We start from the raw sequence: 27340 nt of genomic DNA, 5'->3' as shown, positions 1-27340 counted from the left end.
TTTTTTTCCGGAAAAGTAAGATATTTATTTGCGGAAACGTAAACTTTTTTTTCCGGAAACGTCATCTTTTTTTCGCGGAAAAGTAATGCCAATTTGCGGAAACGTAAAACGCCGGATCAAAGAAAACAAACATGGCACCTAATCACGATGTAAGTGTTGACAAAATAACCTATATAATAAAGAATAATAATACCAATGTAGATTAGTGTTGTCCGATTCTCAATGAAATTCATTACGATATTATTTTCTATTTACAAAATAAGACCTCGAATGGATATTAATTAACCGAGATCATTCACTTTCCTGTAAATCATTTATCGGGTAACCAGTAAGTTTTAGATAATCATAATTAAACCAGTAACATGCAGAGTTATCGAACATAATTATGACTGGAATAGTTGGATATGTGTAGAATTGTATCTTCCAAGTCCGGGGATGACTGTACACCTGTCATTTTATTGTGTATTTAATTTAATGTTTTATTGGGAACTTATTGGATTTTATCTTACCTCCTATACATTTTTAGGAATGTGATTGGTTAAAAGCGCCCTCGTGGAGACCGTGTATATTTCATATTTGGTTAGTAGGGAGGCGGGGCTTATCTCATTCACGGTTAGCAGTGGTGTAACGTCCCTTCATATTCCATATAAGGTAGTAGGGAGGCGGGGCTTATTTCATAAACAGTTAGTAGTGGTGTTACGTCCCTTTATCTAAACAAAACGGTACTGAGAAAAAATCGTAAAGTTTTCAACAGACGAAGAAATTGATTATTAAGGGCATACGATACAGTTACAGGGGAGGTAATGACGTTGGTAACGTAAAATGTTATTTTCGCGACGTCAAACTGTGACATATCGGAAAAAAGATGTATTTTTCGACTGATTTTTAGCATTCAAACTGATTTAATTTGAAAACGAGTTCATGGACCCCTATTTTTCAAAACAGCAATTTGTTTCATTTTGCAGGGAGATTATGTGATCCAAATTTTATAAAACTGTAAATAGAGGATTTTTTAAAATTTTGATAAACATGCAGTAAAAAATGACGTTTTTTCCTCAATTCATCAACAGTTGATAAATATGAGTTATTTCTGAATAAAAATTGCATATTTTTTTAGGATACTTATAAAATACAGAAATTACCGATTATTTAACAAATTAAAAATAATTTGTGTTTATCTTTTATAACAAAAAAGTTATGTCTTTCTTTCGAAAAAGAAATTACGGCCACAAATCTGACTTTTGAGCAAATATACAAAATTTCGACCTAATTTTACTCAGAAAGTAGCACATGAAGGTATATTTTTTGTTACATATTTGATTTAATCAGGTAAAAAATAGCCTATATGCAAATTTTCATGAACTTGTAAATACAGGATCAAAACTGTATCGTATGCCCTTAAGATTGAAATAAATTCATAAAACACATGAAACCTAACCAGTTGTTATTGTTGGTATCTGTTTTTGTAGGATCAATGGAAGTAGTTTCTTAATGCTTATGCTCTAATTCGTAACCTCAACCGAACATAAAACATTTATCAATATAATACAAAACCCTCACATGGGAGTAGCCACTTGCAAAAGTCAAGTGCATTTTCCTTACCAAACATAACAAACTAGCATCGATATATGTACAACTTTGATAAATATAATAACAGTATTGAAGACTTGCTCATTTTGAAAGGTCACTAGTCTAAATTTAACACTTTAAGGATGTTTGCTTGTCAAATTTTCGAAATCCTCTGGGTTTATCCATTTCAATGCCTTAAAAAAATTTGCCCATGGACCCCCATTTTTCTTTTTAAAAATCTTTTACATGTATAATTTTAAGCCATTTGTAAAAGTCCTATAAAATAATATTTATTTTTTAATAGTTTTTGAGAACTTTAAATGGTCAATGATCAGGGACGGATCCAGCCATTTTAAAAAGGGGGGGTTCCCAACCCAGGACAAAAAAGGGAAGGGGGGTTCCAACTATATGTCCCCATTCAAATGCATTGATCGGCCAAAAAAGGGATGGATTCCATTCCCCGGACCCCCCTCTTGATCCACCTATGATGATGAAGCTATGAAAAGTCAAGAGAGAACAATTTCCCGCCAAAATTCCAATGGCTAATATCTCTAAAACAAGCACATTGACCCCTATATTATTTTGTTTTTTTGATTCCCCAATTAATCCCCTATCAATATATACTAGTTTTACGGAAAGTTATTTATTTTGAAACTGAGCAGCAAACTTCCTTAAGAAAGTCGGTAAGATAAATTCGTTACATAGTGTGCTAGTGACCTAATACGGTATATATGGAGTCATTAAATTTCATATGGGGATTCGAGCTTCGCTCTCACCCCATATGGAATTAACTGACCCCGTATATACCGTACTAGGTCACCTGTACACTATGTAACTAATAGTATTGTCACGTTGACAATTTCATTCTCTCTCTTATAAAGAAAAACCTTTATTGTACTGCATTGATATTTACAACATGACCTATGTGAAACAATAGAATAGTTAGTAAGAATAGAGGAACTACATTTTAATACCGCCATAGCAAAATCACTGAAAAAAACCCATCAACACAACCATAGGATCGTGTACTATTGGAAGGTAAATACTGGGGAAAAGCAACAACGTTAATTAATATTAGAGTATAATTGGTTAATACGTACAAACACCAATGTAGGAATATTTTGCCTATACTATTGAACCATTTCATGAATAATTTAGACTTTAATGATGATTTATTTTTTAAATCTATACGTAATTAAAGCAAGTGATAATCATATTTTGCATGTATTCACAAAACTTGGACATGAATTGTCTAGAGTGATGAAAGCAGTATTATTTCACGTAAAATCAATTATAGTTCATCTTAATAGCTGTAAAAACCACATATATTTTTTTAAGAACATTAAATAATTACGTAAATAGACGTCCGAAACAGTGCGCTTAATTCCAAGCCGTTCCGTTTTCTCCTTGAAGTTACCTGTTCTAAGATACGAGTATTAAATCCTCAGTTGCCGAGATATTCAATAAATCACCTCTAACTAAATAAGTACATACAATGAAATTAAGATAAAACTTTCATAAACCTGTCTCATATCAGGTGAATTTATTATCGGAAACTTTTTAAAAGGTCATCGATTCTTTTCAAATCCAGTGATCAATTATAGACACGTTTATTCCAAATCGGTAACATGAATACTAAAGTCGATAAGGTACACAAGTGTCCCTAGGAGATATACATGTTATTATATGAGTGAGTGTACGGTACATACATATATACATTTCCTAATCTTATCTCAAATGAACGTGTCTTTAGGATATGTGTAGAAAAAGAAATACACATTTTGAATGAGAAAGTATACAGTATTTACAAAAACATTGGATTTAATTGGTCAGGATGTAAGTATCCGTTATGCATTTTTACTTTCTACATCAGTTAAACAATCTACTTAGTATAAAAATACACACAGTATATAAATGCTCAGTATAAATGTACCAAATCTAGCTGTCATGACGAAACAGGAATGTGTTTATGACTATTTATTGATCTATTTCACATTATTCATGGTAAGAAGTTGCATGCACTACTTGAATTTTTCTAATAATAAATTGAAAAGTACTTGTGAAACTAATAGTCAACGGAAAAGTTAGTTTTCATTCACAGGGCATTATTTATGTCAGCTTAATTTACCATGTAATAATGAAAGGGAAATCATTTATACAAACCAGAACATTGTCATATTATTTCCTCAAGCAATTATTTATAAAACAAGGTGATCATTCTGTCTGGTCCTATTTTACAATAGCCAAGGTTCAATATTTACATGTAAAAATAGCTATGTACACTTGATTATACATGTATATGATTTGCTGTGTGCGTGGCTACTTGTCGTGTTTGTTGCATACCTTTTCACACCTCATTTTGTATGCAGATCTGCTTTGGCATTACTGACAACAAGATATTAGTGTATCAGCATGATACATGCAAGGGTATCAACTGTAATGTGTATATATAAATAAATTAAACGAAATTCAATGACAAATCTGAAGCTCTTGGGTCTTCAACACAACAAGTACATTATTTTCATTGACTTATAATTGTTGATAAAAGATGACGAACGTTCTTTTAAATTCAATGGGATCATGGTAGTATATAAGTTTCTACTGCGACCATAACATTATGCACATGCATACGATTCCCACGTTTGACAACGTTAACAATCAATGACTGACTTTGAAGAAGCATGTTAAGGAGCTTATGTTAATTCAACTCGGATAAACAGAAGCAAGTACTATTAACCTTTAGGTGAAACTAAATAACTGATAAGAAATATAACTTAGAAGAAGATAATGTGTCATGTGGTAAAAAATAAATAAATCTATAAACATGATTAAAAGGTCGCTTCATTTTCGGGAGAGACAGGTCTGAAATAATTAACTAGATCTGGTTAGGAAAAAAAAACCCTATAAATTCAAATCGACTAAAAACAAGAGTGTCTCAAGAGCTAGTTGAATCTCTCACCTGTACATACGAATGACATATTTATATTTTTGCTTAACCTTTTATCAATGATAGTTTTTGCTTTTTAATATATTAGAGTGGTTTAATATGCAATTTACATGTTCTTTGTATCTGTAAAAGCAAAAGTATGCATTGTACCCCTATGTTCCATTTTAGCCATAGTTGCTATGTATCTTGACGTACATAGAAATAAAATACAATTTTACACTAGATACTCTGAAACTCATTCAGCCCAAGTTTGGCTGAATTGATTCAACAGTTTCAAAGGAGTAGATTTTTCAAGAATGCAAACTAGATGAACAAATAATGAAAAATTGTCTTTAACTCCTTTAAGAGTCAATTGACAATTGTTGTCAAATAAAATTATGTGTTGATCTTACTTTGCTGAACAATAATTTTGCTGTGAACAATTTATCTTTATCTTCAATAATAATTATGACCCAACACTGTAAAATTTCCTTAAATTACAAATTTAGTGGCAGCAACCCAAAAATGGGTTGTTCTTTTCGACTGAAAATTTCAGGGGTGATAGATTACCTTAGCTGTATTTGTCAAAACTTTTAGGAATTTTGGTCCTCAATGCTCTTCAACTTCGTACTTTATTTGGCCTTTTTAACTTTTTTGGATTCGAGCGTCATTTGTAGACGAAACGCGCGTCTGGTGTATATACAAAATTTAGTCCTGGTATCTATGATGAGTTTATTTACAACCACTGGGTCGATGCCACTGCTGGTGTAGATTTATTTCCCCGAGGGTATCACTTTTGTGTTTTGTGCTGACATGAATTATCATTGATATGGTTATATTTATAAATTAACTGATTACAAAATTTTGAATTTTTTGAAATACGAAGGCTTTTCTACCTCAGGCATAGATTACCTTAGCTGTATTTTGCAATTTTTTTTAGGAATTTTGGTACTCAATGCTCTTCAACTTCGTACTTTATTTGGCCTTTTTAATTTTTTTGGATTCGAGCGTCACTGATGAGTCTTTTGCAGACGAAACGCGCGTCTGGTGTATATACAAAATTTAGTCCTGGTATTTATGATGAGTTTATTTCATCATATTGAACAATTTAATCAATGAGATTCGCTCTAAATGCTTTAGTTTTTGAGATATCAGCTATATCACCCGTTATAAGTATCAATTCTAGATATATCCCCCGTAATAAGTATCAATTCTAGGTATATCATCCTTAATAAGTATCAAATCTAGGTATATCACCCTTATTAAGTATCAATACTAGATATATCATCCTTAATAAATATCAATTCAAGATATATCGTCCATACTAAGTATTAATCTACGTATATCACTCTTTATAAGTATCAATATTAGATATATCGTCCATACTAAGTATCAATTCTAGATATATCGTCCTTAATAAGTATCAATTCTAGCTATATCACCCTTTATTAGTATCAATTCTAGGTATATCGTCCATACTAAGTATTAATTCTAGGTGTATCACCCTTAATTAGTATCAATTCTAGATATATCACCCTTAATAAGTATCAATTCAAGATATATCGTCCATACTAAGTATTAATCTACGTATATCACTCTTTATAAGTATCAATATTAGATATATCGTCCATACTAAGTATTAATCTACGTATATCACTCTTTATAAGTATCAATATTAGATATATCGTCCATACTAAGTATCAATTCTAGATATATCGTCCTTACTAAGTATCAATTCTAGTTATATCACTCTTAATAAGTATCAATTCTATGTATATTACCCTTAACAATCAATTCTAGGTATATTACCCTTAATAAGTATCAATACTAGGTTTATCATCCTTAATAAGTATCAGTTCTAGGTATATCACCCTTAATAAGTATCAATTCTAGGTATTTTACCCTTAATAAGTATCAATTTTAGGTATATCACCCTTAAATTATAAGTATCAATACTAGGTTTATCATTCTTAAATTATAAGTATCAATACTAGGTAAATCGTCCTTACTAAGTATCAATTCTAGGTATTTCATCCTTAATAAGTATCAAATCTAGGTATAATACCCTTATTAAGTATCAATACTAGGCTAGGTATATAATCCTTAATAAGTATCAATTCTAGGTGTATCGTCCGTACTAAGTATCAGTATATCACCCTTAATAAGTATCAATTCTAGGTATAATACCCTTTATACGTATCAATTCTAGATATATCGTCCATACTAAGTATCAATTCTAGATATATCGTCCTTACTAAGTATCAATTCTAGTTATATCACTCTTAATAAGTATCGAATCTAGGTATATCACCCTTAATAAGTATCAATTCTAGGTATATCACCCTTAAATTATAAGTATCAATACTAGGTAAATCGTCCTTACTAAGTATCAATTCTAGGTATATCATCCTTAATAAGTATCAAATCTAGATATATCGTCCATACTAAGTATTAATTCTAGGTGTATCACCCTTAATAAGTTTCAATTCTAGATATATCACCCTTACTAAGTATCAATTCAAGATATATCGTCCATACTAAGTATTAATTCTAGGTATATTACCCTTAACAATCAATTCTAGGTATATTACCCTTAATAAGTATCAATACTAGGTTTATCATCCTTAATAAGTATCAGTTCTAGGTATATCACCCTTAATAAGTATCAATTCTAGATATTTTACCCTTAATAAGTATCAATTTTAGGTATATCACCCTTCAATTATAAGTATCAATACTAGGTTTATCATTCTTAATAAGTATCAATTTTAGGTATATCACCCTTAATAAGTATCAAATCTAGGTATATCACCCTTAAATTATAAGTATCAATACTAGGTAAATCGTCCTTACTAAGTATCAATTCTAGGTATTTCATCCTTAATAAGTATCAAATCTAGGTATAATACCCTTATTAAGTATCAATACTAGGTATATAATCCTTAATAAGTATCAATTCTAGGTGTATCGTCCGTACTAAGTATCAGTATATCACCCTTAATAAGTATCAATTCTAGGTATAATACCCTTTATACGTATCAATTCTAGATATATCGTCCATACTAAGTATCAATTCTAGATATATCGTCCTTACTAAGTATCAATTCTAGTTATATCACCCTTAATAAGTATCAATTCTAGGTATATTACCCTTAATAAGTATCAAATCTAGGTATATCACCCTTAATAAGTATCAATTCTAGGTATATCACCCTTAAATTATAAGTATCAATACTAGGTAAATCGTCCTTACTAAGTATCAATTCTAGGTATATCACCCTTAATAAGTATCAAATCTAGGTATAATACCCTTATTAAGTATCAATACTAGGTATATAATCCTTAATACGTATCAATTCTAGGTGTATCGTCCGTACTAAGTATCAGTATATCACCCTTAATAAGTATCAATTCTAGGTATAATACCCTTTATACGTATCAATTCTAGATATATCGTCCATACTAAGTATCAATTCTAGATATATCGTCCTTACTAAGTATCAATTCTAGTTATATCACCCTTAATAAGTATCAATTCTAGGTATATTACCCTTAATAAGTATCAAATCTAGGTATATCACCCTTAATAAGTATCAATTCTAGGTATATCACCCTTAAATTATAAGTATCAATACTAGGTAAATCGTCCTTACTAAGTATCAATTCTAGGTATATCACCCTTAATAAGTATCAATTCTAGGTATATCACCCTTAAGTTATAAGTATCAATACTAGGTAAATCGTCCATACTAAGTATCAATTCTAGTTATATCACCCTTAATAAGTATCAATTCTAGGTATATTACCCTTAATAAGTATCAAATCTAGGTATATCACCCTTAATAAGTATCAATTCTAGGTATATCACCCTTAAATTATAAGTATCAATACTAGGTAAATCGTCCATACTAAGTATCAATTCTAGTTATATCACCCTTAATAAGTATCAATTCTAGGTATATTACCCTTAATAAGTATCAAATCTAGGTATATCACCCTTAATAAGTATCAATTCTAGGTATATCACCCTTAAATTATAAGTATCAATATTAGATATATCGTCCTTACTAAGTATCAATTCTAGATATATCATCCTTAATAAGTATCAAATCTAGGTATATCGTCCATACTAAGTATTAATTCTAGGTGTATCACCCTTAATAAGTTTCAATTCTAGATATATCACCCTTACTAAGTATCAATTCAAGATATATCGTCCATACTAAGTATTAATTCTACGTATATCACCCTTTATAAGTATCATTTCTAGGTATATCACCCTTAAATTATAAGTATCAATACTAGGTTTATCATCCTTAATAAGTATCAATTCTAGGTATATCACCCTTAATAAGTATATTACCCTTAATAAGTATGAATTCTATATATATCGTCCTTGCTTAATCCTGTTGTCCCTTGGTGGAGCATAGGCCACTAACGATATTTCTCCACCTTGTTCTGTTCTTTGCTAGCCTCTCCAGATCGTGCCACTTGTACCCTTCTTTCTCCATCTCGGCTGCAACATTCCTTCTCCAGGTGTATCTTGGTCTGCCCCTGCTACGCTTTCCTTGTGGGTTCCACTGTAAGGCTTGCCTTGTAATGTTAGTTTTTGGCTTCCTCAGTGTGTGTCCTATCCATCGCCATTTTCTCTTTTTTAACTCTTCATCAACTGGGGATTGGTTGGTCTTTTCCCAAAGATCTTTGTTTGATATCTTATCAGGCCATCTGATGTTAAGGATGCGCCTGAGGCAGTTGTTAATGAAGACTTGAAGTTTATGAAGCAGGTTTTTTGTTGTTTTCCAAGTCTCAGCTCCATATAAGAGAATGGTTTTTACGTTTGAATTGAACAAGCGTATTTTGGTCTTAAGTGTGATATTTCGTGCTTTCCAGATTGACCTTTGACCCCATCATGTTAAATGCAGTTCTGGCTTTGCCAATTCTGATCTTTACATCTTTATCTGAGCCGCCAAGATTATCCACTACGCTTCCAAGGTATGTAAAGGATTCCACTTCTTCTAATGCTTGGGTGTTAACCATCAGACTGGCTTGGGACTTTGTGTTTGACTTTAACACTTTGGTCTTGTTTTGATTGATGGAAAGGCCCGTTTCTGCTGCTCTCTTTTCAACCTGCTCTAGTTTGTCCTGCATTTGTTGGTGGTTGTGGGATAGCAATGCAATGTCATCGGCAAAGTCTAGGTCATCCAGCTGAGTGAACATGGTCCATTGGATGCCATTTCGTCTGCCATCTGTGGCTTGCTTCATGATCCAATCAACTGCCAGGAGGAATAGCATAGGTGAAAGGAGACAGCCTTGTCTTACCCCAGTTGTTATATCAAAGGCCTCTGTTAATTGACCTTCATGTATAACCTTACTCTGCATTCCTGTATAGGTGTTTCTGATGATGGTAATAAATTTTTCAGGAATGCCATAGTGTCTCATCAACTGCCACAACACATCTCTATCTAAGCTGTCAAAGGCTTTGGCAAAGTCGACAAAAACAGAATAGAGTGATGAATTGAACTCTTGTGATTGTTCGAGGATGATACGTAAGGTTGCTATTTGGTCTGCACATGATCGGTTTTGTCTAAATCCAGCTTGGTTGTCACGAAGCTTTTCATCTATTGCATTTTTGAGTCGGTCTAACATAACTCTATTTAAAACTTTCCCTGGAACTGATAGTAGCATTATTCCTCTATAGTTGTCACAAATGCTTAAATTGCCCTTCTTTGGAAGCTTTACCATGTGTCCTTCTTTCCATTCTAGCGGGACCTCTTCTTCTTCCCAGATCTTTCCAAATAGCTCATATAGCATTTGAGTTGATGTTTCAATGTCTGCTTTCAGTGCTTCTGCAGGTATGTTGTCAGGACCTGGAGCTTTGTTGTTCTTTAGCATTTTTATGGCTTTCTTTATTTCTCCTGTTGATGGTCTTTTACAGTCTACTGCCAAAAGCTCTTCCGAGGGTGGGATGTCAGCTTTTCTTACAGGTGGGTCCTGGTTTAGCACATCCTTGAAATGCTCAACCCATCTTTTCATTTGCTCTTCATGTGTGTTGAGTGTTTTCCCTTCTTTGCTTTTGACTGGTCTACTTCCTTTCTGGTATTTCCCTGTTAGCAGTTTAATGTTGTCATACAGAGCTTTGATGTTGTTTGCTCTGGCTGCTTCTTCTGCTTCTGCTGTCAGTTTGTCTACAAATGCCCTCTTATCTCTCCTTGAACTGTTCCTGACATCCTTGTTAGCTATAGTATACTCTCTTGAGGCTGATTGCTTTGCTGATCTTGTTTTGCTGTTGTTCAGGATATTTTTTATATTTTTCCTTTTTTCTACTTTTACAAGTGTTTCTGGCGTTATCCATTCCTGATGTTTCCTATTTTTTAAACCAACTGATGTTTCGCAAGCTGTCGTGAAAGCATTTTTAATCTCTTGCCAGTGATCTTCTATTGAAATTATTTCCTCTGCTGCATTCTGAAATATTGAGAAGCGATTTTTTAGCTCTATCTGGAATTCTGATTTCTTTGTTTTGTTTTCCAACATTGATACGTTAAATCGTTTTCCTGTTGATTCAATATTTTGATGTTTCTTCAGCTTCAATTTGACATTAGCTACAATAAGGTGGTGGTCAGTGGCAGCGTCAGCTCCTCTTTTAACTCGGACATCTTGTAAACTTCTCCTAAACTTCTTGGAGATGCAGACATGATCTATTTGGTTTTCAGTGTTCATGTCTGGAGATACCCATGTTGCTAGATGACATTTTTTGTGTGGGAAAACTGTTCCACCGATGACCAGATTGTGATTTGCACAGTGGTTGGCAAAGAGCTCTCCATTCTCATTCATTTCTCCTAGCCCATGTCTTCCCATCACTTGTTCATAACCGGTGTTGTCGCTTCCTACCTTAGCATTTAGGTCTCCCATTAAGATTGTGATGTCTTTGGAGCTACATTTCCTGGTGGTTTCTTCCAGCAATTGATAGAATTCTTCCTTGATATTGTCCTCTGCACCATTTGTAGGGGCATAGCATTGGATGATGTTTAATGATATCCTTTTATTTGTGGTCTTGAATTTTGCCATGATGATTCTTGCACTTATTGGCTCCCATCCAATTAACGTTTTCTGAGCTTCTTTTGACAGCATAATGGCAACTCCTTCAGAATGTTGAGCGTTCTCCTCCATATGTCCAGAGTATATAATCATTTCTCCTGATGTTAGTTTTGATTGTCCTGCATCATTCCATCTTGCTTCCGCTATTCCTAGTATGCCTATTTCATATGCCTTCATTTCATTGGCGATGGTTTGCGCTTTTCCTGGAATGTACATAGATCTCACATTCCATGTTCCTATCTTTGTTGCGGATTTAGAGTTCAGAAGTCTCAGTTGTGTAGCTTCCTTTCGGTTTTGGCCATTCAACGTCATTCTCCTTCTATGTAAAGGTCTTCTTTCTCTTTCATCCAAGGTTTGTAAATTTTCGTTTCGTGTTTCTGTAATCCGATTTAACCTCTAAGCGGGGGATTAGCCTACCTAAAGGTTCCAGGTGGTTTTGTAAAGGCATCTGGAATGTAGCCTTCCCCATACGGGTCACTGGCCGGTGGGGCATTTTTTGCCCTCATACGCCCTTTGCCGTTGTCGCTTGGCAGCAATCTTCCGCCGGGGCAGTGATCTCCCCACTATTTGTCCAATAGCTGGAGTGGTTGTCTTGAAAGGACTAACGGTTACCACCAACCGGGATTTGAAATCAGAGTTTTCCTTCTCCTAGACAGGCTGCCTTCCTAGGCGCACGAGACCCATCTTCCCGTCGCCCTTGTAGTTATTCCTGAGGCCTTTCGGTGCTCAGTATCCATCTGTTCCCACGGGGAGGTACTACATAGGACTTGATGTGGAGAGGCTATGTACTGGCAGGGTGAGACTGACAAACTGCTCACCTTTTCACATTTCTGTTAGCCAGCGGCGCTGAAAGCGAGAGGTGACAAGCACACAGACACAAAACACAGCACACTAGACGCATCACACAACATTTAACAGACATATATATCGTCCTTACTAAGTATTAATTCTAGGTATATCACCCTCAACAAGTATCAATTCTTTTTTTATCGTCCTTACTAATAAAATTGAGAATGGAAATTGGGAATGTAAGAGACAACAACCCGACCAAAGAGCAGACAACAGCCGAAGACCACCAATGGGTCTTCAATGCAGCGCGAAACTCCTACACCCAGAGGCGTGCTTCAGCTGGCCCCTAACAAAAGTATCAATTCTAGATATATTGTACTTACTTTCAAAGTATCAATTCTAGAAATAAATTCAGTACGTATAAGATACAAAAATATAATGAATGATTAATTCTTTTATAAATAATACATATGTATCCTGCACACATGATACAAATATTTGTTATAATGAATGATTATTTCAAGTGATGCGTTCAAATGATAAAATGGTGTTTGTTTTGTACTTTTTAGCTTATCTAAACACGTGTGCCCAGTGGGCTATAGCGAACAGTTACACCTGTCGCCTAAAGTCCTCTTATACTTATTTCTGTTAAGTGTATCATTTCTTATCAGTATCTAATAAACACATATAAGGTAAGTAAATAACACAATTATCCTTATATCAACTTATGTTCCTTAAGATCAACATTTTTATAACAATTAAACGTCAGAGGAATATTTTGAAAATGCACGAGATGTTTTAAATCGGCATTAGATGTCTAATTCACGTCCATGACTCGAATTCTCATATTTGAATAAGACATACTAAAACGTAATATATCAAAATTATTATTATAAGTCTGAAAAAAAACCAATTAACAATGCGTGAAATCAATAATTATGTATATGCAGTTCGTGTTTAATATAGTCTCGACGCTATATAATTAAGTATCGAGATGACCTCCGAAGACTGCTAACATTCACATAGCCCGATATAAACATTAACATAGAATAAATAGATAGCAACCACGTGCAATTGATTTATTTTGGTTTCTGTCTCTTTGATTTCATGTAATAGAATAAAAAGTTAAGTTTTAAAAAGATTTAGGCAAAAAGACTTGTTAATTTACAAATACGCTGAAATTAATTAATGAAATTGTAAAAAAAATCAAAATTATTTCAGGCATTTTATATAATCCCTTGTGAAAATGGATTTTTTACTCAGTGATTTTACAAAACTCATGACTTTTGAGACATTAAAAAAAAATCTGTGATTGAACATATTCACTGTAACATATGATGGTCTGGGTAAAAGTATTCTTGAAAAAAGTGACTAGCATAATAGATAGACAGAAACAGTAAAAGGCAAAAATATTCCGCGCAATAAGATCCACAAACCAGACAACATTTCATATTTTTCAAGGTGAGCGATTCCGGCTCTTGGGAGCTTTTGGTTTTTAATGCAATATTAGCCAATAATATTATTATGAATACGGGACTATTTTGAAGAGAAATCTTCGTTTATACTAAAAGAAAAAAATCAATACTGGTAAAAAGAATGCGTTAACTTCTACAAGTATACATAACTTTGACATTGAGCTTTAGCCAAGAAAATCCTTTAGTAGTAGGAACTCATATACATTTTACAAAAGTATCAAACCAGCTTACCATCTTTAATGATCTTTTTTTGTATTCTTGCTCACGCAATTTTGGTATAAATACTAGTAACATACTTGACTCAAAAAAGGAAAAACTTTGATAATGTTGTATTTCTTAATTTCTTTAAATTCAAATCGACTAAGTTGGTTTAATAAAATCAGAAGGAATTGTACGTACCGATTATCAGGTTGTCTGCATGTTGATATTGTAAAATATTAGCTGCGAGTCACAATATGAAGCTTTTAGTCGAATAATGGCAGCGAACGAGATAAAAAAAAAAGCCTTTATATTGTGTCGAGGGCTGATATTGGTCGAGTGGTGATCGATACAGGATGCAATACGGATTTTACCATGTATTGACTTGTTTATCGTATATTTTAACAAAATCAGATTCACTGTATGTAAAGCTAGGTTCACACTGCCGATCAGATCAATTTAATGATCCCGATTGTCCAAATTTCCACGACGAAGCGTGACCAAATTCATGATCGGACCTGTTTACGACTTCTACCCGACTGCTGTCCGACTGTACACAACCGTAACCCGACCATTCACGACTCCATCATGACTCAAACCCGACCAATAATTGAATACATATTCGATAATTCTGACCAATTGACGATCTCTACACAATCTTTACTCGACTAGCTGGACCAAATCAACTATACTCGATCTCAGCCTGATCACTGCCAGACCAGATCGACTTGATCGTATGGGAGTCGTAGGGATAGTTGGACATTGGTCGGGTATGTACAATTTCAGTATAAAAACATCTGATATGTTTTAAGATAACCCGCTGCAGCAGAGGAGGCATTAGATGACCCTTGTCCGTCCGTAGTACATATACGTACGTCCCAACAATAAGTTTCCGTTCTCTAATTTTATTTTGCCTCAACCAAATGTTATGAAACGCAATACCATAAAACACGGATCAAGTGCGAATTTGGGTAGAGTCAATTTTACCGTTCTTGAGTAATGACTCTTTATAACGTTATATGCAAGCTGGGGCATTATCTGTGTCGATCCAATGGACACGTTCCCCGTTTGTTTGGTTAGATTCGGTAGTTAACAGAAGGTCTGAGTAAAATTATATATTTTTAAAATATCTACTTAACAGAAGGTCTGAGTAAAATTATATATTTAAAATATCTACATGGAAATAAAGCAGTTGGATTGTTTGGCAATGTGGTTAGAGCTTAGATAGACATATTAATAGCTGTGACAGAGCTTGAAGAGAGCGTAGAAAACAAACAAAAAGGGGTAGACAGAAAAGGTTGCTGAAAAATCTATATAATGATTATGCAGTGGCTAAAAAGGCGACCATTGTGTGGGCAGTATAAATAGTAATCACAAAAATACTGAACTCCAAGGAAAATTGAATCGGAAAGTTCCTAATCAAATGGCAAAATCAAAAGTAATGAGAGACTTGCAGGAGGGGAAAAGAGGACCTCAATGGTTATAAAAACTTCCTGAAAGTAAAGTAGGACGCTGATTTGTTATGGGAGTTACTGCTCATTTTCCTTCAAAATGAGATTGTCACTAGATAAGTACTGATGTTAGATGCATAAATATTACCATCCCCTTTTCCTTGCTTTCTTACAAATTAAGCCTACTTTTGTGTCATATACGTATGTCTGTACATGTAATCGGTATTTTCCATAGATCTGATACCTTGTAGTTGAATGGTTCAAGATATTTCTTTTTGGTGTATCCATGGCAACAACCTGCCTTTTTTACTAATAATATTGCACAAAGTGGGTACAGATGACACACATAATTTCCCAAAATTTGGCCAAAAATAGATCTAGAATTTCAATCCCCTTGAGGATACCTTGAGGATCAGACTTTTGACAAATTTTAATCGGGAATGGTCCTGTCAAGGACGGCAGTAGAAATCGTGAATGTGTGACCTCAGCTTAAAGTTTGAATTTCCATCCACGATTCACAGGATCTTGATCAGACTTTGGACACATTTTAATAGGGAATGGTCCTGTCAAGGACGGCAGTAAAAATCGTGCATGTGTGACCCCAGCTTAACATTCGATGTTGGAGACATTACTGTTTTTACATAATGATGTATAATTCGTCAAAATGTTACCACTTTTAAAATGTTAAGTTATGTATTAATTTTTACATTTTTGTACTTTAACAAAATCAGCAAAAAAGGGACACTCATTTGATTCTGAGTAGGGGTCTGGCAGATTTTATAAATAAATATTCTGGGCCCCATTTAGATGAAAACGAACCATCTTGTCATATCACACATGAAAAATAAATATTCTGACCCGATATACATTTGTGTAATCATTTACAAAGGATTCCATTATAAACAGAAAATCCGGAAAGAAGTATTGTTAGTTGCTGTTTTGAGGGACAAATATTACTTCGTATATGAAATCTAAAAAAAAAAGGCTCGCTTATCATTTTGGATAATGAAACTTCTCTTTCGAGGATCTTCGGGAACCCAATTTGTAATGATTAAGGTCAAGTAACAGTAAATGAACGCCGTCTAGCGGATTCCGCGAAATCTTGCGATGTTTTGTACGAATTATGTCCCTTTGACCAGATTTTGCAATGTTAAAATTTCAACCGGTGACTTTTCAATGGGACAACGGTAAATCTGACGGAAAGTATGTATCTTCTAGGAGCATGAACTTGTTTGCTAAAATTGAAGAAATGCTACAGGATTTTGAAAATGAATATGAAAACAGTCATGAAGACGATCTTCAAAACGAAAATCAGGTGTTTGAGTTTGGATATCTGCCGACCAGTTAAAACAAGTGTGAAAACTGTTGATCACTGTTGCTCACCACTATTTCTACTTCTACATAATTGTGATGAGGAAAAACAGTGCAGTCTCGACAGTATATTGAACTATGACACAAAATAGTACTTTTGATGTCATGTTTACGTTAACTAACCAACAAATATGCAGAAATGAAACCTCTGGTGAAAGGGAAATATATTTAGACCATTTTGAGTCAAAATTCACTTGTCTATGAGTTTGCGTTAAAAATTCAGGATTAATGCGCTACATAGTACACTAATTTAAGATTTCCAGAAAACAGGGAGTTATTTTGGTAGTACCTGTGTTTTCAAGATCAGAAATTTCATACAAGACTTTAAACTTTGGTTGAAAATTGGCATGTAGAAAGGTGATACATGTACAATTCAGGATATACCTGGTTTCCTTGAAGTTAAACTTAAGGTAAAATATTTAGATAGCTGTGAAAATTGCAAGAATCGGTTGAACAGATAGGGATTTTTAATTGGTGGTCTGACACCTTTATTTTCGTTTTCCTCCCAAAATAACCCAAACTGAATAATCATAAGAAAAGATGACAAATGCGACTATACCTATATAGAACACAGAGGCATGATGATTAATTCATTGTAGAAGGAAGAGAAGCGACACACAAAATTAGGTCTTCTCGTTTATTAGTATAGATACTCTAACTTTTCTTTTACAGTACTTTGTATATCCCCATCCCTGTTTCACTTGAATTATTGTCAGCTTATTCGAATATGTGCATGTTTTCTGGCATGTTTGAAATAAATGCAATTCATCTAATGTTTGAATGTAAATTTACACAATCATGTAATTATAAACATTTAGCATGTTTTAAAAACAGTAAGAAATGTTTATAAGTGCAACACACGGTATTTTTGGACAAGAAATCAATTTTTCTTACACTTTTAAAATTGAAATGAATTAAAACAAGAAATCAATCTGGTTGACGCAACAATGACAATCTGTTACACAGAATAATAGTGGTGCATTTCTTTCCAGTGGGTCTCAATCAACACTGATTTACAGAAATCTTGGTAAGAATTTAGTCTTAGATGCTTGATTTTTTTATTAGTTGTTATTGGCTTTGAACAAGCTGTCAGTAACTGCGTGTAGTTGCGGATCCAGAGGGGGGCATGAGGGCGTACGCCCCCCCTTTTTTGCTTGGACTTTTTTTTTTTTTTTTTGTAAAAAGATTAATAAGACTAGACTTCGTGAACTTTGCCATTTCCCGTGTATTTAATTTTTATGAGACAATTCTTTTCATATAAAGAATTTTTCGCCATTATTTACTGATTATTTCAAAAGTAAAATTACAAAATACTGAACTCCGAGGAAAATTCAAAACGGAAAGTCCCTAATCAAATGGCAAATTCAAATGATAAACACATCAAACGAATGGACAACAACTGTCATATTCCTGACTTGGTACAGGCATTTTCAAATGTAAAAAATGATGGATTTATGGAACCTGGTTTTATAGCGCTAAACCTCTCACTTATATGGCAGTCGCATCACAGTAGAGTGATTCGGTATGGTTGAGTTGACCAGTTCGTCGAAAAAACGTCACTCAGTCATTTTGAAATTCAAATTACAGGAACACATTTGCAATTCTGAGCATGAAAAATCATAACACCTTCAAGCGACAAAGGAGTGAGCAAGAACGTATTGACTTCTATTTCACAATTCAACCAAAAAGAAAGTTATACTCTATTATAATCTCATGAAAAAAAGTTCCACATTAATATTATTTACCTACGAAATTATGTTTAACCCCAAACGTCCGCGCCTATCTTAAAATAACATAGCTGAATAATTATTACCCAGTCAGTATAAGCTCTGGATAGATTTAAAGTGCAAGGTACTAGCCATTTGTTTGAGGAGGCAGTCTGAGATCTGAGAGTCTGGCCGTATTTAGATTGAAAACAATAATCTTGTCCACTTTTTGGCTAATAGAAACGAAAATTTCCAACAGAATAATATAGCATTAAATGAACATAATGAATAAAAAACGGGCGTATTTTTTGGGGGGGACGGGGGTTTGCATGAACTGATATATTGAATACTTTTATCAAGATCAGACTGCAACCTGCCTGCTGGTGTGGCCCTTATGTCTCCATTTGTCGACCGTCATTCATAAATTCGTTGTCATTTCAGACTCATTCGTAGCCTTTGGTTAATTTTCAATTGTGTTGGGTAAAACATTTTAACCAAACATTTGTTTAAAAATTGCTTGTTTGTCTTTTTTAACTCGTGTCGCTCGTATTGTAAAATTCATCGAATAGCGCGGCGTGTATCTTGTTTACAACAAGAAATCTGTGAGTTTATGCTAACGTAACATACAACAAGCGAGAATTTTCCATGTCTATTTTTTACTGACAAGTCCCACATCAAATATATCAGTTCATAGCTTTTGACCCATACTATAATTTTATGATAGACAATTTATGGGGAGAATACAACATCAAAAATGTCCAACTCTTACACTTAACAGCAACTATAAAATATACATGCCCACGTCTAGAACCGTTTAAAAAGTGCATTTTACACTTATTTTATGTTTTTTAACCAAAAAAAGGTCCCAAAAACTTCGCCCCCCTTTGCAAAATCCTGGATTGGCCCCTGTATTCTACTTGTAGTATGTCAAAACTATCCATACAAAAACCCTATATTCACTGGGAAAAGACATCGTGTAGCAGGAAATAAGCAGTTCTAGGGGGTGCAAGTTTGGGACATTAATACTAAACTTAGTCTTGTACGGTAAGACTAGATATCCCCTATTTTGAAAACTATCACACCAGTCAGAACAAGTATAAATATTTTCAAAGTAGAGAAGGAAATGAACCACATAAATTAATGCTGGTCATAAATTCTCCGCTGCTGTCAGTCAGTCATATAGATGACACTAAACTATAATACATTTAAATTTGTAACCTTCTTTACGGTTGGAACAATAATTTAATATTCATACAACAGTTTTTAGACTATAACAAATGAAAAATAAACGAAAATGATGTTTCACGATCATTAATCCATCGCTACATTTTGTATTCTGACGGTTTTTTTTGTTATGGTGTTTTCTTTCACGTCCGCAATTTTGTTGAAAGTTTCGATGTTAAAAATAGAACACAAATCTTTTTAATAGATACATGTATAAATAGTTTATGGTTTAAAGAGTTATACATGGAATATTATCCTAATAAAAGAACATTCAGTGGATCCTTAAAAGAATTTTCTTACTAGTATTGATTCGTATGGTTGTCTCCTCAAAGGAAATTGTTCTATATATATATATGGGTAAAAATTAACCGAATAAAAAATAAAAATGTACCCTGAAAGTAGCATCTCAAATATAGAATAGAACTGTTCTCAATTCTATTTCACCCATAAAACTTGAAGGTCGAGAACGAGATTATATCGATCATCTCTATATCATACTACTACTATATACCTTCTAAAAAAATAGGAGGGGTCCTGATCCCGAAATCCCGGACTTTAAAAAATGAAATCTAGAGGTCCCGAAATTTAAAATAAATCCCGCCATCCCGAAATTCGAAAATAGAATACCCGGATCCCGAAAAGATTAATCCCGAAATCCCGTGTTTAAAAATACCCGATCCCGGAGTTCCGATCCCGGTCCTCCCCCCTCCCTCATTTGTGTGGATGAACTAAATAACAAAACAAACATTTTCGAGTTATGTCTCAGCCTGTGTGCGATTGTATTTTTTTTTTCTTTTTGTTTTTTGTTGTGTTTTCTTTTCTTTTTTTTTTTTTTTTTGAGGGGGGGGGGGGGATTATTTTGGTAGGCATATTAAACATTAATTTGTACATCTGTTTTTAAGATATATCTCAATCTCCGTATGTTTGGTTTCCTTGTAAATATTTTACACGATGTATCTTCTGGAAAATACACCGTGCTTCAAAGACCGTGCAATGTCTTGAGAGAAAGCGAAAATCAGAGAGAGAAGGACATTAATTTATTGTCACATATAATAAGATCTCAAAGGGAGTTGCAGAATAACGGATACTGGCGAATTTAAAAATTGAACAAAAAGTTTGCAAAATTATAAAGAATAACAACAGAAAATAAAATAATAATTTAATACAACAGTGTAGACACAGACAAGAACCATGTACAGAATTAAGAAATCATTTGATGATAGAAGAATTTTACAAAATTGTTTATTGAGGATTTTACAGAATAAGCGTTATATTTAAAGATAAAGAACATTTAGGTCCACACTTCATATGAACCCTTAAAAACTCGTTGGATTATCTCGGTGTGGCTGGTCAGTAATAAATAAAAAAAAAGTCACTGGTCAATTCAAAGGTTGTCGTAAGTGATGCAATATATTCTTATTTTCCTGTTCCCCTTGTGTTACTTCCAGTTTTGTTGAAGTTTACATCGATGAAAGCCTTAGTTTAATTTAGTTTCCTGTTATTACTACCCCCCTTTTTTGTCGCATGTTGTGTATCATGTACTGATTCTATATATACTTCGAGCATACACATATTCACTTATGGAAAAATAACTATTTACTAAACTTTTTAACACGTTTTTGTAGACTTGTATACAATAAATTGTATGCAGAACAAACAAAAATATTTACAAAGATGTCAGTTTGTCTGCGTGTTTTAATTGTTAACTTGCAGATGTATAAATAACCGCACGACACTCTTTTATGTAGAATCGTTGATATAATGTTTGTTTATATATGCGATGTTAAGCAGTAGTATATGGACAGAACTCGATCTGTCGTGATATAGTACCAAAAAACGAGCTATTACATGTTCCGCTGCTAAAGTAACCGTTGTTTTCAAAAATTTGCCAAATCATATATCGGAACGGAGAAAAAATGCAAACAGATGATCTACACTATAGTCTAAGAGATTTACGTATTGGTTTCCCCAAAAAAGTGACAAAATTCAACAATCTCTCATTAGAGCAAATATTAATAAAGATCACAACCCTGACCACATGCACACCTTCAATATATGTACAAACAGACAACAAAGTGAAAACGTTCTAGAATTCAAACTGTAGATGTTATGCGGATTAACTATAATAGGGGAAGGACGGCGGACAGAGGGACAGGGGTAACACCCCCCCCCCCCAACTTTCAGTTGCGGGGGCATAACAAATTATAGCTTCAATTACATCTTTTATTGCGTCAACTTGTAGATTGTAGACAGTAAACCTGATGATTTCTATTTTTATGTTTTTACTATTTTTGCGTTCATGTACTTACAATGTATTTTTGTTTGAATTAGTAATTGTTTTAGACATGTGTATTGATAATGAACATACATGTATCATATTTTTTATAACGTATAATTTCTTTTTAAAATGTTCCATAAAAGAGGGTCTGATTGGGGTTAACGGAATACAGAATAATGGGCAAAAATTGCAGAATAAAAGGCAAAAAAAAAAAAAGAAAAAAGAAAAAGAGCATAATGGGGTGCCTAAATATAAAGAATAAAGAATATTGGAAATACAAAATAAAAATTAATGATAATTATCCAGATAAAAAGAATCTATCAATACGAAACACATAATAATCGTGCATAATCAACACGAAGAACGTTGGAAATAATTAGCATGATAACTTGACGTTATGTAATAAAAATAACGACGTCACGAAATTTGATATTTTTCTTGCCAAAATGTTGAGTTTGCATCGCTTCTACAGGGAAAACGAAGTCGGTGACCATATTTTTTTTTAAATCATCTAATTTGTAAGACAAAGAGGAAGAAAATGTTAATTTAAAAAAAAATTCTATGGAGCGGTTTACGTGATTTATACCGGAAACCGAAAATTGTAGAAGAAAAATACAGATTTTCCCTATATATTCAATGTAATTTAGTACCCTCTCGGACCATTTTAAAAATGAATTTTTCTCGAAAACGAAGTCGGTGACATATACTTTTTTTTACATTTTCTGATGTATATTTTCAATATCTAATCGAGTTCTAAATTTAAAAAAAATCTATGGACTAGTTCATTTACTGATCCTTGACCTTAAACGTAATCTGTATCATAATGGGGTGAACAGTTGATGCTGAAGGGTGCTGAAGAGGGGCATATTTGAAGTCAATTTGGGAATGATCAGAAAATAAATATTGTGGCCAAGGCGGACTCAGGCGGAATTAACGTAAATAATCTGTCCGCTTTAATGTTTAAAAAAAGTATTTTGACCTCATCAAAGTTGCTAGCCCATCTCTCCCTACCAGCCCCCTCAAAACTAACTGAATCTAGATGGTGCCCGCTAACAAGACTGCTGCTTAGCCCTCCTTTTGACTCTTATTTAGTATGTTATAGACCTAAGAGATTGGAGATATTTTGTATTGTTTTATTGTGTTGTTTGGTTATCAAGTCTCATTGGGTCCAATCAAGTCTATCCACAGTCGCTTGTCTCTAATTTATTTACCTATATACTTTTACATTACAATACACTTAAGTTATATTGAAGTATACAGATAATTTTTTTTCCTGAGGCAAGTGCCTGTGATGTTCTTGCTCTAAAGATGATTGAAATGGTTCCACAGTCCAACTAGCCAATTCATGTTTATTATAAATACTAGAACACACCCGTGATATCGCGAGTCCGTGACTGAATTAAAGTATATAACTATACGTATGCCTTAATTTAGTATTGGTATTGTCATCTGATAAAGTCATTCCGATTATAAGATGCACAGTTTTCTCTGCTTTTAAAATCTTTCTGTTTTAACCCGTCGACCTGGAGAACCTATCAATTATTGGTGATATTAATAATTTGGAAAACAAAAGGGCCTGGAATGGAGTATTTTGTACTCAACAGTATACAGCAAAATTCTAAATACACCGTTTGGTGGTGCGCCTGTCAGATGCGGAAAGTACAGATAAGGTAATAGGTAACAGGTGAATATACTATTGGTATCGGTGTCGGACTCGACACGGAACTTCTTAATTATTGGCAATATTAATTACGTGGAAAACAAATGGGCCTGGAGTGGTGTAATTTTTAATCAACACCATTGTACTATATTAGTTATATATAAAGCTGAATTCTTTGATTCATCGTTTTTACGTGATGACGGCTGACAAATTGGACCTCGTTATTTTAGTATTACAGATACTCCTTTTTTCCATTTATGTTTTTCTTTCTTTACGGTACAATGTAGCAACACTGTGCGGGACAAATTTTCCATTCCAGAATTGGCAAATCTGACAAATATTAATTGGCCAAGTGATAGATAATAAAAAATAAAATTTCCCCGTATGTCTTAACATGTCACTGTTGTCACCACAGCTGATTAAAAGTACATTTCCGATGGGAATATTTGAAGTTCTCATGGGAAATTTTAAAGTTCCCATCGGAAAAAGTACTTTTCTCATGAGAATTTTAAAGTCCATGGGAACATAAGTAGATAATTTCTTCCCATGGGAACTTCTTTTTCTTCCCACGGGAACACATTTTTCCCTTGGGAATATTTATTCTTCCCATAGGGACACTAATTCTTCCCATGGGAAGATATATTTTTCAAGGGAATATTAATTTTTCCTTTATTATTTTTTTCGGAATTTGTAAAAGAGCTATGAAATAACCATGTCTGGTGCAGTTTAACCAAATTATCATTTGATAAAAAAATATATGTAATTACAATGAATTAAAGTTATTTCTATCATACTTTTCCATTCAAAAGTAATATAATTGAATCAGCGGCTGATTTTACAATTTGAATCTCTCACCTTCGTTTTCGATCAATATCATCGTGTATTTCATGTTATAATGTTCGCTGAACTGCCAAGGCTTAGAGCCATGTCTGTGTTTCAGAATTAATTTAAGAATTAGAATTATAAATCTGTTTTAATCTCTAAAGCTGGAAATCACGAATCGTGTTTAAGATTGTTTTATAGTTATTATCCTTGAATTTATGAAATTTACATCATAATTATTAATATATTAAATATACTTAATCTTTTTCATCTATATGCGTGTTTTTCGTCATTAGCATGATAAGAAAGATGTGCACTATTTTTTTACTAAATATATGATAAAGATGTATATCATTTGGACCACATATTGCCCTTTCGTTAATCAGTAGTTTTATTTGCTGCATGTATTAATTATGTTATACTAATCAGATTGGCAGTATATTTGTGTATATTTAAGATTTTTGTGGGAAGTTGACATCTCCTTTAACTTCTTATCTGCCCAAGAGAATCTGTTAACATTATTGGGTCCTATATCTCAGTTAACACGTTACACTACATTCCTAGTTATATTGAAGTATACAGAAGAAAAAAAATTCCAGAGACAAGTCACGCGGCCTGTGATGTTTTTTTCTCTCAAAATGGAATAAAGGGTTTCACAGTCAAACTTCCCAATTAATTTTTTGGAAAGTTTGCAATAGCTTTAAGCTATTGCTACTTTCCTTAGGCGTCGGCCTCAACTTCCGGTGAGACAGGCTATCGTAATGTTCTGCTCCAAGATAATGTAGTACTAGTGTTCGACTTCTGATTCTTGGATAATTTGAGTTGCTACTCTTTTGAATAGATTACAGCTTGAGGAATGAATGTTCAACGATAATTCAGATGAATTTAACTTCATTTTGAAAATAAGTATCACAAACACTACTTTGCGGATCGGCCATTGGCTTAAGAGAAAATCAAAAGAAATCTACGCGAGACAGCGTTTCATTCATGAATATTTCATGAATGAACATTTTCCCGCACTATTTTTTACTATGTACGATATTTACAACTGTTTATTATCGAATAAGTAAAAGCCCGAGTGTATCGAAATCCCGAGAGTCCGGTATGCGAGAACAAGTTGATATTTGACAAAATTATCGGATAATTGACAAGTGATAATGGTTTGATTTATATTAACAATACACAGGTGATAGAATATAAAATAATCGATAATTATAAGGCTTATGTCTCACGCCAAGGACGAGTAAAGGTAAATACCGGCTTATAGAAATAAATAGAAAAGTGCATTGTTTTTGTCAAACTGACATCGATCTGAAAGGTTTTGATGCCAAAAATCATTGGAAAACTTTTAATTCCGTTATTTAAGTACTAGCTGTTTCACATTCCAATGTGGATATAAGGACCTTCACTCGTTCAGTATGCTCAAGTGGACCAAACTTACAACAGGAAAACATTGTCTTAATGACCATTGGTATCATAGCATCCGTATAATTTAAAAGCAACTGAGTCATAATCTACTTCTTAGAAAATTATAGTTCAGTGTATCAAGACCGAGATCAAGCTAAAGACAAGTGCTGTAGAAATTATTAAAATGATTTTATAACATCTGTCCATGTACTAGCAAAATGACTTTCTTAGTTCTAAACAATGCAGTGGCGGATCCAGACTGTGACTTTTTATCCTCACACTTTATTTCTGGGGCAGTTTGATTTTTTAAGATTGACCTATAATTGACAATGTGTCGCCACAGAGGCAAGGATTACTTGTATATCAAATAAATGGCTTAAACAAAAATCTCAAATGTCATTGCCTCAATGGTAATTACGCAGCAGCAACTAAAATGTGTTACAGGGTTATAAGCACCTCAGATCAACATTGTATGAATCTAGTGTATATAAACTTTTTATTCCTGAGGTCATACTACTATTGTTATGCCCCCACCATATTGAGTTTTATCCTTGTTTTTTCCTGTAAGTATGTACGTTCCTTACTTGTACGTTCGTCCATACATCCCAAAATTGATTTCTGTTCTCTTACTTTAGTTTGCCTGAACCAAATTTTATGAAACTTATACGCAACCACAAAACACAAGTCAAGTTTGAATTTTGTTGGCGTCAGTTTTACCATTCTAGATGTAAAGGGGTGAAATTTTCAGCATACCCTATCAAGTATATATACCTTTATATATTAGTTTGACTTGTAGCTTTCTTCGGTTATACATTTATCAGGTGAACATAAAAACGGCCTTTAGATTTAGAAGTATAGATAAATAAAACAAGAATGTGTCCACAGTACACGCATGCCCCATCTGCACTATCATTTTCTATGTTCAGTGGACCGTGAAAATGGAGTAAAACTCTAATTTGGCATTAAAATTAGAAAGATTTTATCATAGGGAACAACTATAATACTAAAATATTAAACGAGGTCCAATTTATCAGCCGTCATGGGGTAACAACGACAAATCAAAGATTTCAATTTTATATATATCCAATATAGGACAATGGTGTTGATTAAAAATTACACCACTCTTCCACATAATTAATATTCACCTGTTACCTATTACCATATCTGTACGTTTCTCATCTGACAGGCGCACCACCAAACGGTTTATTTCGGATTTTGCCATATACACGGGTCATAATCACAGGGTTGACACTTACTAAATTCAATCATTGTCAAATTGTTCCCTATTGTAGTATTTTAAGCAGTAAGACTTTCTAAGATGACAATACGAATACAAAAAAATTGGACTAAAATAAGGCGTATAGGTACA

The 27340-nt window shown here is 33.5% G+C and overlaps 1 protein-coding gene across 3 annotated transcripts in view; it reads left to right on the top strand.

Annotated features, from left to right (window-relative positions):
• Positions 1-3127: 3127 nt before the first annotated feature.
• LOC143065283 (glycoprotein-N-acetylgalactosamine 3-beta-galactosyltransferase 1-like) overlaps positions 3128-27340 on the top strand; it is a 45584-nt gene continuing 21371 nt past the window's right edge. The window contains exons 1-2 of one of the 3 annotated variants that reach the window (XM_076238763.1): positions 3128-3405; positions 17867-17901. The gene's annotated coding sequence lies outside the window, so the exon portion shown is untranslated. Of the gene's footprint in view, positions 3406-3461; positions 3574-17866; positions 17902-27340 lie in introns of those variants that run through there. The other 2 variants (XM_076238762.1, XM_076238764.1) reach the window with 2 other exon arrangements.

The sequence above is a fragment of the Mytilus galloprovincialis genome, chromosome 2 (assembly GCF_965363235.1).
Source record: "Mytilus galloprovincialis chromosome 2, xbMytGall1.hap1.1, whole genome shotgun sequence".
Taxonomy (NCBI): domain Eukaryota; kingdom Metazoa; phylum Mollusca; class Bivalvia; order Mytilida; family Mytilidae; genus Mytilus; species Mytilus galloprovincialis.
The sequence above is the reverse complement of the archived record's forward strand: the minus strand, read 5'-3'. Positions and strand labels throughout refer to the sequence as shown.